We start from the raw sequence: 14688 nt of genomic DNA on the forward strand, positions 1-14688 counted from the left end.
AGCAACAAAGTCTGTTATCCCTGTAAGGAAAGAAGTGGCTCTTCTTGCTAGGACTCCTCTCACAAGGAGTAAAACAAAGACTGTTGATGAACAAATCATTAAGGAGTCCAGAGGTTCCAAGATGCCAAGGAAGCAAGTTTCAGTTGTGGAACCTGTTGTTGAATTGGATAGAGAAGATGAGTTTGATTCTACTCTGCTAGAAAAGTCATCAGCATAAAAGAGAAAGGTTGTCAAATCTACAAAGACTGCTACTCCATCTACAAGGGCTAGTTGAGGAAAGAAAAGAAAGAGTGTGCCTACTGTGGTTGATAAACTCACTGAGTTTAGGGACAAAAAAGTACTGAATGGGAAGATTATTACAAACACTGATGAAAAAAGGATGACTCAACTAGTTGAAAAACTTAAGCTACAAGGATGGAAACACATGTTTGTCAAGGCCTTCCCTCCTATATGTGTGCCTGATGTGGAGGAGTTCTATGCGAAGTTCTAGTTTGATGAAAAAGTGGTCAAGAGTAATATAAGGGTGTTTGAGATAGAGTTTGATGCTGAGAAGCTGAGGATGCTTCTGAATGTTCCTTCTTTAGGATTTGACAATTACTTGAAGAAAAAGTGGCTAGCCATAGACAATGATGTGGACACAGGAATTGTGGTCACAAGCAAGTTCTCTCAAAAGTTTGAACTGGATGCTCCCCAAAAGGTGTACAAGACTGAGACATTTTCAAGCCTAAACATGCTATGCCTTATGGCTTCATGTTGATTGAGTTGTTTGAAAAGATCAATATTGCCTTGCCTGAGCTTATGTTTGGAAGTCACAATGATGTTTTGGATGATGTTACCCTCAAGCAGTGTGGCTATCAGGATATCAAGACTAGGGGACCACCAGGTTCTGCTATTCTACCTGGTAGCAGCAAGGCAGCAGAGCTCACTAAGAGGTTGGAGTTGGCTGTTGAGGAGAATGCCAAGCTTCGAGAAGAAAATAATGAGTTGAGAAAAGAAACCAGACAACTTAGGGAAGAGCTCATAAGGGATAGGGAAGCTCACGCCCAACAGATTGCCACACTTGTGAAAGCATTGACCCCCTCTGCCTCTCACCCATGAACCTGGTCCTTCCCCAGTGTCCTTAGTTTCTTTTGTTATCTCAGTGATGCTTTAGTTTTTGTTTCTTCTATTCTAGTCTGAGTAGGTTGCAATATGTTTAGTTTATTTTGTTATAATGGTTAAAGACAAGGCCCATGGCTTATTTTGGCACTGCTAAATGACTTCTCTTATAATGTTTTAATATTTCGCACGTGGTTAGATCATCAGCTTAGTCTGTTTGCTTTGATAATTGTTGAGCTTGTGTTGTAGCCTAAGTGTCCATGTATCTTTCATTAACTATGCTTAATATGTCTAACATCTTTTTGCTATTTTTCGATGATGCCAAAAGGGGAAAGATAGAGTTGGGGGTGTTGTGTTGATGTGGATATGCCTGTCTGTGTGATGTGATGTGCTTGTTGATCAAGATTTGGTGTGATTACCTAATTCTAGTATGTACAAAGTTTGTCATCATCAAAAAGAGGAAATTTGTTGAGTATTGAGCTTTTGATGATTAACAAAGTTTGTTCAGATGTAATGTCCTAAGAACTAGGTCCTCAACGTAGCTGCTTCACCGCTCTAAGAACCAGCTTCTTAGGGTTAAGAACCAGCTCCTCAAGGATGATGATTGTGCATCTTTGCAAGACAATGACTTTATCTCAAAGTTATACATGTCCGAGTTTGGTGGAAGAAGACTGCTAAACATGATAAGGGTTGTTGACCAAGAAGATACGCATGCATAATTGAGAGATAAGAGTCCCAAGACTTGTGGAGTCCTTGGAACAATTGGAGTCCTATCAAATGAGAAGCTGACTACGCATAGGACTCCTAGAAGATCTCGGAGACCAAGGAGTTTAAATACTACCCTTTTGGACTGCTAGGATTATCCTTTTGCATATCAACTAAAGAACTATATTTTACACACTCTAGTTGAGTGCTAGTGTTGTGTTCTTCTTGAGTCAGTCTAGTGAATGTATTTTAGGAAATCGAGTTGTAATCAAAGTGTCATAAACAATTAGTGAGTTAGAGTGAGTGTTTGTTTTACAAGTTAGAGTAACTTGTAAATCAAGTAGTTGTAGTAGGAGTACTGGAGAATATGGAGTTACAGTTTTGTAATCGATACATTTGGCTCATTGTTCTAGTGAAGTTAAAGTTGAAAATCCTACGTAGTAGGTCGTGATTTTTGCACCTTTTGAGCTGGGTGATTTTTCACGTAAAAATTGCTACGTTCACTTTACTGCTTATTTTACTTCACGTTTAAGGAGTAAGGTAAAGAACCAAGTTCTTTAGTAATCCATAAAGGCACTCAAACTAACAATTGGTATATCATAACCATTCTCTTTGTTAAATCCATCGAGTTTAAGTTCTCTACACTATCAATAAATTAGTTTTTTACACCATAAGATAAAACATGCTTAACTCTTCATGACATGATATAATAAACTAAAAAATAAAGTAACAACATGCTTTAACCAGTTAAATTGTACTAATAATAGTGTTAAAAACACAATGTATATAACTTAATCCAACTCTATACAAATAAAATAAAAGGAGAAGAAACTATATATGCAACCAACAAAGATGAACGATCAATTTTTTGGATGATCTTCAACCTTTTGTCAATCTGAGATGGCTTCCCGATTAATTAACAACCATATGCTCACGTGAAGATTTTAACCAGTCTAAATCTTCAGTATTGTACTCTTGTATTAGGATCCCGCGTAGCAAGAATTTCATCATACTACTGCCACAACTGACATATGTACTGGCCGTTGGCTTGACCATTAAAGAGTATGGTGAGATAGTTAAAATTTCTTCACCCTTAATCAAAGGTTTTGACTTCGAGTCCTACAAATGGATGACCTTCCGCGGCAGGGAGTGCTTTATCTCACAAGGATCTAGATTAATCGGCCAATGCGATTCGAATACAAATGATATTATTAAGAAAAAAAACTAGCCCTTGGCTTGAGTCAAATTCATGATCTTTCTTCTGTTTTTGATAAATGGTTAATGGTTGACGTAAAAGCAAGTCTGAACAAAACCATATAGCCATATCGATGGTCCCCCTCCCCCCTCCCACCTTTCCCTCGCCACAAGTTCAAAATGCATAAAGAAAATACGAGAAAAATATATACAGAACATATACATGTTAGTGTACGTTTTTACCAGAAAAAGGGAGAAAAGAGACTGAAAATTGAATAATAACTTGTCTTAGTGAAAGAAAAAGCAAGGTACTCTTTGCCAGAGAGCAGAGTGCAGGTTTCTCCTTAAAGAAAAAAGGACGGTCTGGTAACATATTGTAACAACCTTAGCAGCTTCAAATTACTGTAAATTCGTGATTTCCAATTATTTACCTTTTTCTTGTGCTTGGTAAATTATTGAACAAATTAATTCAAGATTCAGGAATTTTTAATTTTTTTACCTGCCCAGAGTACTCTTCCTTTTCTATAATTGAATTCATTGAGAATTTATATAAGAGAAAGCCGTTTTATAAATCGTTATTTTACATGAAAGAATACAGTTCAAAATTCATCAAGGCAGAATACATATATCGGTCTTTCACTAAGATATGATAACCGTAAAGCCCCATTATGTATATTTCACGAAAGCTAAAATAATCCCGCATAAATATTTCAAACATGCATTTTGCACAAAAAATCTAGCATAAGTAAGACGAATTCTTAGGAAGGCTCGTGATTAATTGGACGGGGCACTGACCGGCTCCAACTTGTTTTGCCCGGCTCCAACTTATTTAAGACTGAGTCGTTGTTGTATAATTTTTACTTCACGCAATTTGCACCCCATAGAGGAAAAAGATTCATTGACATGAACTTACATTCTAGTTTCATACACATTGATATAAGCTGAAGCATGGATGGGTAAATACATCTGGAGCTGGTTACAGAAAGCATTTCTTCACTATTTTCCAAGTCCAATGTTTTGAAACATGAATTGGTAACTGCCTTACAAATCAAAATTGTTAAACAACCATCTACGTTTTGCTTTTTGTGCAAATCATTTGTAATACAACAAAAACTTACCTTCTTTTTTTGTTTGTGTTAGCTGTTAGTCATGACTTATCTTTTCCCTTTGGTGCAGCAAATCTTTGTAGCTAACCCATCCACCACACCAAGGAAATGGTAAAACAAGGCAGGCTGCAGAAAACAACAGCACACTGGATATCTTATTACATAATTTTCAGTACGCCAGTACATAAATAAATAACACACTATTTATTAGGGTCAATTGACAAACAACAACAAAGAACAAACAATATACCAAAGACCATAGGGCTTCTGCAGTACACCAGAAAGCCAGACGTAGTTCAGAATTTACAAATTACTGAGCCAAAAGGACAGACTATGTGGACTGTTAAGTCCATAATTCTGAGAAACGAGGAACAATACTGTAACCAAACACTAGAAAACATTCATAATTGACGCACTAACAGAAACAAGCAAACCCTCGGCACTACTCCTTTTCTTTCTTCTCTTCCTCTTTCCAGCAGCCCTTCAGAATAGACTTGGCAGGGCAGCCCGGTGCACAAAGCATCCCGCGTTCACGCAGAGTTCGAGGTAAGACCTAGGGGGTGCGATGTAGGCAGCCTATCCTGATGCAAGCATCAGTGGCTAATTCTACGACTCGAACCCGTGATCACTTATAGATCACACGGAGACAACTTGACCGTTGCTCCAAGGCTCCCCTTCTCAGAATAGACTTGGGAGATCGACAAACGGACGTCTTAACGAATTTCTGGTAGACAATGGAACCACTCTTACCAGGTTCTTCTGGGATCCACTCAGAAAGTGATAAATACTTAACATCCAGAGAGCAAATATGCTGCAGTAACTAGCAAAAGCAACATCAGCGTCCAAAGCAATAGAATACTCGTCTGGCTGGAAACATACCAGCACCCTCTCAATCAGCAAACCCAGACTCAAAGATTTCAGATCGTACCCAACTGCTTCAAAACTAGCATAACTAAACCATCTTCTGGTGTAAAATGAACGGTAGAAAGAGCAGCTCCTTCAATAGAATTCATGGAATAACCAGAGAGATCGAAGTCGAAATCACATATATCAGAGTTAGGGAGTATCTTTCTTATGCCTGAATTAACAGTCATGTGAGCTGCTGAACTTGATTCAGTCTTGTAAATGATAGCAGCCTTCTCGCTGCCCCAACTGCAAACCAGTCATACACATCTCAAGAGTGTAGACGGGATCTTTAGACTGAATTGGAGTATACATGCCGTTTCCCTGGTTTGACTTAGAGAGGACATGGGAGGCTTGACTCAGAAGCAGACTAGAATCTAAACTAGTGATATAAAGAGAAGCATAAATGATATGAGGACTCAGGCGTAGAAAACCAGGCCAACTTTTGTATACAAGATGCATGATTGATAAAAAGATCCAACCATAACTGTATCCAGACTAACTACAGTAGCACATGAATGATACAAGGATAAAGCATTCCAGGAACTAGAGCAACTATGTAGGTAAAAGAGCAAAAAGGAAGATTGTCGATGCATCGACAGTAACCACTAAAGCACAAAAAGAATATCCAGAATAATTTGTAAGACGCCATTGCTTATCCTCAATAGATTCTTAGAGCAAATATTATAAGCACAACAGATATCCAAATTGGATAAATGCTTCATTTCATCGTTTGATGCATGCACACATCCCCATGAACTATAGGAATATGACTATAGAAACCCAAGCTAAATTCATGTTTTCATTGATTAAATGCATAGACAAGACCAACAGGAATTTGCCGTTTAAAAGTGCAAGTGGCATCAATTAAATTAAAGCTGAAGGAGAAGGTAGAATTCAGTGTATTCGGTGTAGTAAAAAGGGGGATAAATGTCTAGACGTCTGCAGCAAAAGTCTTTGTTATTCAGTTACTCTACGCTATTTTTTCCTGGATCATTATAATGAAACAAAGTAGTAAATGCCATGAGAGGTCAAGGTTAGACCGAATAAAATTATTATCATCATCTACCATTCACTCGAAAAACCTACAGCAAACATAATGTACATCTATAACAAAACCATACCTTATACAGGGTAAGTATCTAGGCATCAACAATACAAAATTACTGATAACACGCCAGGAAGAATATCTAATAGAAAACAAATAGTAGCTCTAGTTCCTGGAATGCTTTACATTTGCATCCAACCGATACAAAAGATTCACACCTGGTAGCACCCAAATTAAAATACATTTTACACCTAAAATCTTTACAGTACATACCCAAAATATGATATCCCACCGTTGTAAACCCACCTTCTCCTGTTTTCTCTTCAATCGTAGATCTAGTCTTTGACTACATTACACGACTACTTCTTAGCTTTCAATTGAGATACAGGATGAAGCTCCTCTTCCTTCTCATTTCTACTTAATTCTCTGTTCAAATGTCTATGTAGAAGCATGTAAACTTGTACGAAATAGATATCTCATGAAATTTAAACGAAGAACTTATAGGTTCTTACACTGTAGGTGTACTTATATAGGTGAAAGTGGGACTTACAGTTATTACTAATATTACTGTATTTATCCTAGTGCACTTTTAGAGCACCCCTTACGGGCAAGCTCTTATATCCAACATTTCCCACTCACACGTAATGGGAGTCCTCATTGATCTAGTATGAGACACATATTCTTATCTCCACAATCATTCATATAGAGAAGTAGACATTGCTACTAGCATACTCTGAGAGCTAAGTGATATACATCTATCTGGATAACATAGTCTCTCGTTGAATACAAACTTGCAAGTAAATTATAAAGTATGCAGTAGTACCCGAGATTATAAGAATCACATTTTGATATAACCTCAAATATATTACTTATTACTTATAGTCACAATTATAACTCATAAGATAATTGGTGCATCGGTGAACACGGAGCTTAATTTTGAGAACTTTGTGTCCTTCCGAAAGATCAACTAACTCCCAAATTTTGTTAACTCTCATACTTTCAATTCATATTCCATTGCTTTTGTCCATTTTAAGATCCTATTTTACATTTATAGGCTCGTTTTCATCTTGTCGGTGCATCATAAATAGTTCACCACCTTCAATATTCTCAAATCGTTGACGGGGAATCTTTTTACGAGAATCACGTCTTCCTTGTGATCCATCATTTTTCCATTTGGATCCACGTCGCTCCCACTAAGATCAGTAACATACATCATACTCCCACTTTGGACAAGATCCACGACCATATCGCTCTCACTTGGAACAAGATCGATTTGGTCACTTCTACTAAATGTAGAATGATCATATTCATTCGCATCTACAGTGTACAATTCAAATATATGAGAGACAAAACTAGTACTCCCTTTGAACTTTAGCAACATTGCCACATCTAAGACGTTTATTCTTGCCTTGTTCTATTTTTGATGGATGGAATATTTTCTGGCCGACCAAGTTATAACTAAAAAAAATACACCTTTAAGAAACAAGAAGCACGACACAAGAAGCTGCACATTAAACAACATAGAAATCTATTATAATAAGAAGAAAAGAAACAAAAGCCGATATCTTAGATTCCCCTCACTTCAGCTATCATTTACCAATCAAATTTCCAAAGCCTCGCGGCTTACATTTGAGAAATAATTAAAAACATCATATAATTTTACCATACATATTAATCTAAAAAAATGCCAATTCATTCAACCAGAGTTTTAGACAGCAAATTAGAATCATATCCACAATATACAACGTGCTTCGATAAAAAGAACAACACTTATAATGCTCATAAAAGATTTCGATAAATGAAGATTGAAGATATCGAAATAAGTACTGAAGAGCGAATTCTACAGACTCGTGCGAGCTTCACTTTCAGGGCGGAAAGAATGAGTGCTTATATGTGCACTGTTGCTAGGTTTGCCCCTTGTGTTGCCATGATATTACAATCAAGCCATTAAGTATATCGAACATTTTCATCCCAATTATTGAATGATTTATATTTGCCGTTTAAATTGAATTACTAAAATTAATTACCGAAAGTTTTCTCGCGTTAATCATGTATTTTCCATTTTCCTTCACTTTTACATAAATTCATATACAAATTAAATTACTTACAGAATTGTCTTAATCTTCATATCGTTTTTAGTATAGTTATGATCGAAAGAGAATTTTTAAACATTAAAGGTGTGTTTAGTATGATGAAAATCAATTTTAGAATTGTTTTTGAAAAATAACTTATTATCCAGAAATTACAATAACAACAACAATAATAACAACAAATCCAGTAATTTTTCACAAGTGGGGACTGGGAAGGGTAAGATATACGCAGCCTTACCCCTACCTTGGAAAGGCAAAGAGGCTATTTTCAATAGACCCTCGGCTGGAGAAAGGATGAAAAAGAGTAATGGCAATAAATAGGAACAATAACAAGATAAAAATAAGACTGAAGCCAAGAAAGCAGTTAAACTCTAGGTAGTAATAGTAACCTATGAATAAAAGGATATTATACTAACACTAATGCTAGCGAGGGAAACGCTCGACTACCTACTAACCTTCTACTCCAATCTTCGACCTCCACACCCTCTTATCTAGGCCATGTCCGCAGTCAGCTCCAGTTGTACCATGTCCCGCCAAATCACCTCTCCTCGAGACTCTTTAGGCCTATCTCTACCCCTTCTGATACCCACCAAAGCTAACCTCTCACACCTTCTAACTAGGGCGTCTATGCTTCTCCTCTTAACATCCCCGAACCATCTCAACCTCACATCCCGCATCTTATCCTTCACAGGGGTCACTCCCACCTTGTCCTATATAACCTCATTCATAATCTTATCTAACCTGGTATGTCCACACATCCACATTAACATCCTCATTTTATCTACTTTCATCTTCTGGACATGAGAGTTCTTGACCGGCCAAAACTCTGCTCCTACAACATAGTCGATCTAACTAATACCCTATAAAATTTACCTTTAAGTTTTAGCGTTACATTCTTATCACACAAGACACCGAAAGCGAGCCTCCACTTCATCCATCCTGCTCCGATATGATGCGTGACATCCTCATCAATCTCCTCGTTACCTTATATTATAGATACAAGATACTTGAAACTTTCTCTCTTGGGGATGACTTGTGTAACAAGCCTCACACCCATGTCCGTTTCCTGGGTAACTTTGCTGAACTTGCACTCCAAGTACTTCATTTTGATCCTGCCCAACTTGAAACCTTTAGACTCAAGAATCTGTCTCCAAACCTCCAGTCTGTCATCAACATCTCCTTGAGTCTCGTCAATCAGAACTACATCAACCATAAATAACATGCACCACGGCACCTCCCATTGAATGTATCACGCCAATGCATTCATCACCAAGGAAAACAAAAACAGGCTAAGGGTTGATCTCCGATGCAACCCCATCACAACCGGAAAGTATTCTGAGTCTCACCCTGCTGTCCTCACCCGTGTTTTAGATCCATCATACATGTCCTTAATCACTCTAATGTAGGCTACAGACATACCTTTTGCCTCTAAACACCTCCATAGAACCTCTTTCGGGACATTATCGTATACTTTCTCTAGGTCAATGAACACTATATACAAGTCTTTCTTTATTATCCTATACTGCTCCACCAATCTCCTCACCAGATGAATGGCTTTCGTTGTCGAACGACCCGGTATGAAACCGAACTGGTTCTCATAAATAGACACACTTGTTCTCACCCTCCCTTTCACCACCCTCTCCTAAATACTATTTTTTGGCCTTTAGCTATAGAGAGTGAAAAGTAGCTTTTGAAAATAACATTTATTAAAGATTGAAAAATCATAAGATATTAATTGCAGACAACTGTGAATTAGCCTCAGTTTGATAAATCTTTGAAGTAATCGTAAAATCATTTTGAATTAAGATAGGGAAATATTTGCCAGGAGTTTCTCTAGAGACTATTCATGTCAATATTTTCTTATATATGTTCACTAAGTTATTCATCAGTTTTTCTCGTAAAGATTAAAATCATTCGAGAGAAGAACATTGACCTACGATTAAGCTAACTATCTATTGAATTTGTGAAAATCAATAGAACTATCACGACCCAAATCTACGTTGTTGGCACCTGGTACATTATCCGATCCGAGCGAACCTACTCCTATGATGCACCCAAACCATATGCAGGAAAACCAATTTAACTGCGGAAGCTCTTTCAAAAACATATATATATTTTCAAATTAAACGATGGAAAGTTTTCCAATTCAGAATCATACATGAAGTCTTTCATAATAATAATAATGAAACTAAGTAAAATAAATATATTTTTATGTATTCCGTGTACAACCCCATTACTACAACTTTTCACAACTATCTATGGAGCCTCTATACCAAAGAATATAACTAAACACTTGGGCTAATGCCCCACTAACATAAATTAAGAAAATAACATGATTGCTATCACAAAATAGGAGTGGTGCCTCACCATATACCTCAGGAAGAGAGTCATCCTAGTCATGTTGTCACGAACCAAACTCCCTCCGTATAACGTCGTGACGGCACCTAGTCCCTACGACTAGGTAATCCTAACAAATTACGGAAAATAACAAACGAAAGTAAAACTTGGCAACTAATAGCAGTGGATAACTGAATAACTAGTAACAATGCCGCTCGGCATGTACAATAACCAATACTCTATAAATACAGAGTATTCCCAAAACCCGAAACATCGTAAGTCACAAGTTACAGAAGGAAAATATCATCTCTATACAGCAGAGTCTAATAAAAGGAATACAGGAAGTGTTTGACATAGGGGAGGATAGAGGGAGACTCATAGGTATGCGGACGCGAGCAGATGTACCTTGAAGTCTCCGGATTAGCAGCAAATGCACAACTAATAGCGAGGCGGGTATGATGAACCTGGATCTGCACATGAAAACATGTGCAGAAGAGTAGCATGAGTACACCACAAAGGTACCTAGTAAGTGCCAAGCCTAACTTCGGTCGAGTAGTGACGGGGTCAGGTCAGGCCCACTGGTAAATAATAAATAAGACAAGAGATTATACAGTATAATAAAAGACTAGAATTTAACAAAAGGAAACACAGCAAGGCAACAGTACAACACACAGGGGTAAACAACAGGTAATCTCCCTAGATACCGTCTCGTAGTCCCAAAATAAATATACGGTGAGAACTCCCGAGGTACTGCCTCGAGGTACCGCCTCGTAGTCTCAAAAGTAAATATGCAGTTAGACTCCCGAGGTACCGCCTCATAGTCTCAAAAGTAAATATGTAGGGAGAACTCACGAGGTACCCCCTCGTAGTCTCAAAAGTAAATGTGCAGGGAGAACTCTCGAGGAACCGCCTCGTAGTCTCAAAAGTAAATGTGCAGGGAGAACTCCCGAGGAACCGCCTCGTAGTCTCAAAAGTAAACACACAGCTAAAACGGATAAATACAATAGTTAACAACAAGATTTCTACAGCTATACTGATAAAGAACAAGGAAAAGCAAGAAATCAACTAGGCATGCTTCATAGAGTTCAAATAAATAGCTAAAGCATGTAGACATGCGATATTAGACTAAACATGATAACTACATATATTGGAATATCTCAATTAAGAATGAAAATAGACTAATACTCATTTAAACGGTATAACTCAAATTAAAGGAAAAACAAATTGCTACTCAGTAAAATAAATCGAGTTTTACAACAAATAGCCCGTGTACGTACTCGTCACCTCACGTACACAGTGCTCACATATCACAACAGTACCAAATCCTAATGAAATTTCTCCCACACAAAGTTAGGCAAGTCACTTACCTCGAATAAGCTCAATCAATCGGTAACAATGCCTTTTCCACGAATATTCGACTCCCGAATGCCCCAAATCTAGCCAAAATAAATTACACACCATAAATACAACTATAAGAAACTAATCTAATTAATGAAATCAAAGCTAAAGAAAGAAATTATAAAATCGCCCCAAAAAGTCGACCCGGGCCCACGTCTCGGAATCGGGTAAAAGTCACACAAGATGAACACCCATTCACTCACGAGTTCACTCGTAACAAAATTATCCAAATCCGATGTCAAAATCCCAATCAAAACTCAAAAACTTAGTTGAAGAACTTTTCCCATTTTCCCAAATTTCTCAACCAAATTCCTTAATTAAATGATGAAATCAACTATAGATTAGTGGAATATAACCATCAACGAGTTAAGAATCATTACCCCAAAGTTCTCTATGAAAACTCCTTGAATTATCGCCCCAATCCGAGCTTTCAAAGACCCAAAATGTAAATGAGTTCAAACCCTTGAAATTTCTCCTTTTCTGTCAGCGATCTCGCACTTGCGGACCTCTAGTCGCACTTGCGACGCCGCACCTGCAGAAATTCCATCACAGGTGCAGAAATGACTAAGAGGGCTGGGTCCGCTTCTGCGATGAGGTAGCCGCACCTGCGCGCCTACTTCTGCGTTCCTTTCACCGCTCCTGCGAGTCCGCTTCTGCGAGACTCTGACCGCTTCTGCGGTCCCGGCTGGGCAGGCCCATAATCGCTTCTGCGGCTCGATAACCGCTTCTGCGATGCCGCACCTACGGCCCAAAATGCGCAGGTGCGATTACACCAGGTGCATCAACTTCAGCCAATCCAACATATTTCCAAATGATCCGTTAACTACCCGAAATTAACCCGAGGCCCCCGAGACCTCAACCAAACATACCAACAAGTCCTAAAATATCATACGAACTTAGTCGAGCCATCAAATCACATCAAATAACGCTAAAAACATGAATCACCCTCCGATTCAATCTTAATGAACTTTGAAACTTCAAACTTCTAAAACTGATGCCGAAACCTATCAAACCACGTGTGATTGACCTCAAATTTTGCACACGGGTCATATTCAGCCTTACAGACCTACTCCAACTTCCAGAATCAGAATCCGACCCCGATATAAAAAAAGTCCACTACCGGTCAAAATCTCCAAAAATAAGACTTTCACCAATTCAAGCCTAAATCAGCTACGGACCTCCAATTCACAGTCCAGAATCACCCAATGGAGCTAACGGAACCGGCGAAACTCTATTTTGGAGTCGTCTTTACACAATTTCAACTACAGTAAAAAAATCCTAAGACTTAAACTTCTCTTTAAGGACTAAGTGTCCCAAAACACTTCAAAAACACAACCAAAGCCTCCCGGCAAGTCACATAAGCAGAAAGAGATACGAGGAAAATAATAAACAGAGGATCGGGGCTATAACTCTCAAAACGACCGGCCGGGTCGTTACATACTCCCCCTCTTAAAACAATCGTTCGTCCTCCAACGAGTATAGAGACATACCTGAAGTGGTGAAAATATGAGGATAACCGCATATCATGGTTGGTCTCTCAAGTAGCCTCCTCGACCGGCTGACCCCTCCACTTAACTTTCACTGAAGCAATGTTCTTTGACCTTAGCTTTCGAACTTGCCTGTCCAAAATAGCTACTAGCTCCTCAACATAAGATAAATCTTTGTCCAACTGGACTGAACTGAAATCCAACATATGAGACGGATCGCCGTGATACTTTCGGAGCATCGAGACATGGAATACTGGATGAACTCCTGCTAGACTGGGAGGCAAGGCAAGCTCATAAGAAACCTCTCCAACACGTCTCAAAACCTCAAATAGGCTGATAAACCTTGGGATCAGCTTGCCCTGCATCCTCAATGCACCATCATCCCCAATAGTGACCTCCTTAGCATTACCGTGCTGAACCGTGTCCATAAGGACAAGCATATGGGGGTCATCATACTGATGCTCCTTGATACGATCATAAAGAAAAGACCTAGAGACTACACAAGCCAATACTTGACTCAGCTCAGAAATATCCAATCTCACAAACTGGCTGGCTAAGGCCTGAACATCCAACGCCAATGGTCTCTCTGTTGCGGGTAGATATGCTAAACTCCCCAAACTCTCTGCCCGGAGACTCAAAGCATCGGCCACCACATTGTCCTTCCCTGGATGGTACCAAATGGTGATATCATAATCCTTAAGTTTCTCCAACCACCTCCGCTAACGCAAGTTAAGATCCTTCTATTTGAACAGATGCTGCAAACTCCGGTGATCGGTGTAGATCTCACAAGGGACACCATACAAATAGTGCCGCCAAATATTCAAGGCATGAACAATAGCTGCTGACTCAAGGTCGTGGACAGGATAGTTCTTTTCATGCACCTTCAGCTGTTTGGACGCGTAGGTAATCACCCTAATGTCCTGCATCAACATCGCGCCAAGACCAATCCGCGACGTATCACAATATACAGTATAAGACCCCGAACCTGTAGGCAATGCCAAAACTGGGGTTGTAGTCAAAGTTGTCTTGAGCTTCTGAAAGTTATCCTCACACTCCTCTGTCCACCTGAACGGAGCACCCTTCGGGGTCAGCCTGGTCATAGGTGCTGTAATAGATGAGAATCTTTCTACAAAATGACGGTAATACCCCTCCAAACCAAGAAAACTCCGGATCTCCGAAGCTGATGATGGTCTAGGCTAACTCTGCACTGCTTCCACCTTCTTTGGATCCACCTTGATCCCATCACTCGATACTACATGACCCAAGAATGCCACTGAGTGTAGCCAAAACTCACACTTTGAAAATTTTGCATATAACTTCTT

General features: G+C 38.9%; 1 pseudogene; it reads right to left on the reverse strand.

The window, feature by feature from the left end:
• Positions 1–4260: 4260 nt before the first annotated feature.
• LOC107800588 (S-adenosylmethionine decarboxylase proenzyme-like) lies at positions 4261–6601 on the reverse strand (annotated as a pseudogene).
• Positions 6602–14688: the final 8087 nt, after the last annotated feature.

This window comes from Nicotiana tabacum, chromosome 12 (genome assembly GCF_000715075.1).
Source record: "Nicotiana tabacum cultivar K326 chromosome 12, ASM71507v2, whole genome shotgun sequence".
Lineage (NCBI taxonomy): Eukaryota > Viridiplantae > Streptophyta > Magnoliopsida > Solanales > Solanaceae > Nicotiana > Nicotiana tabacum.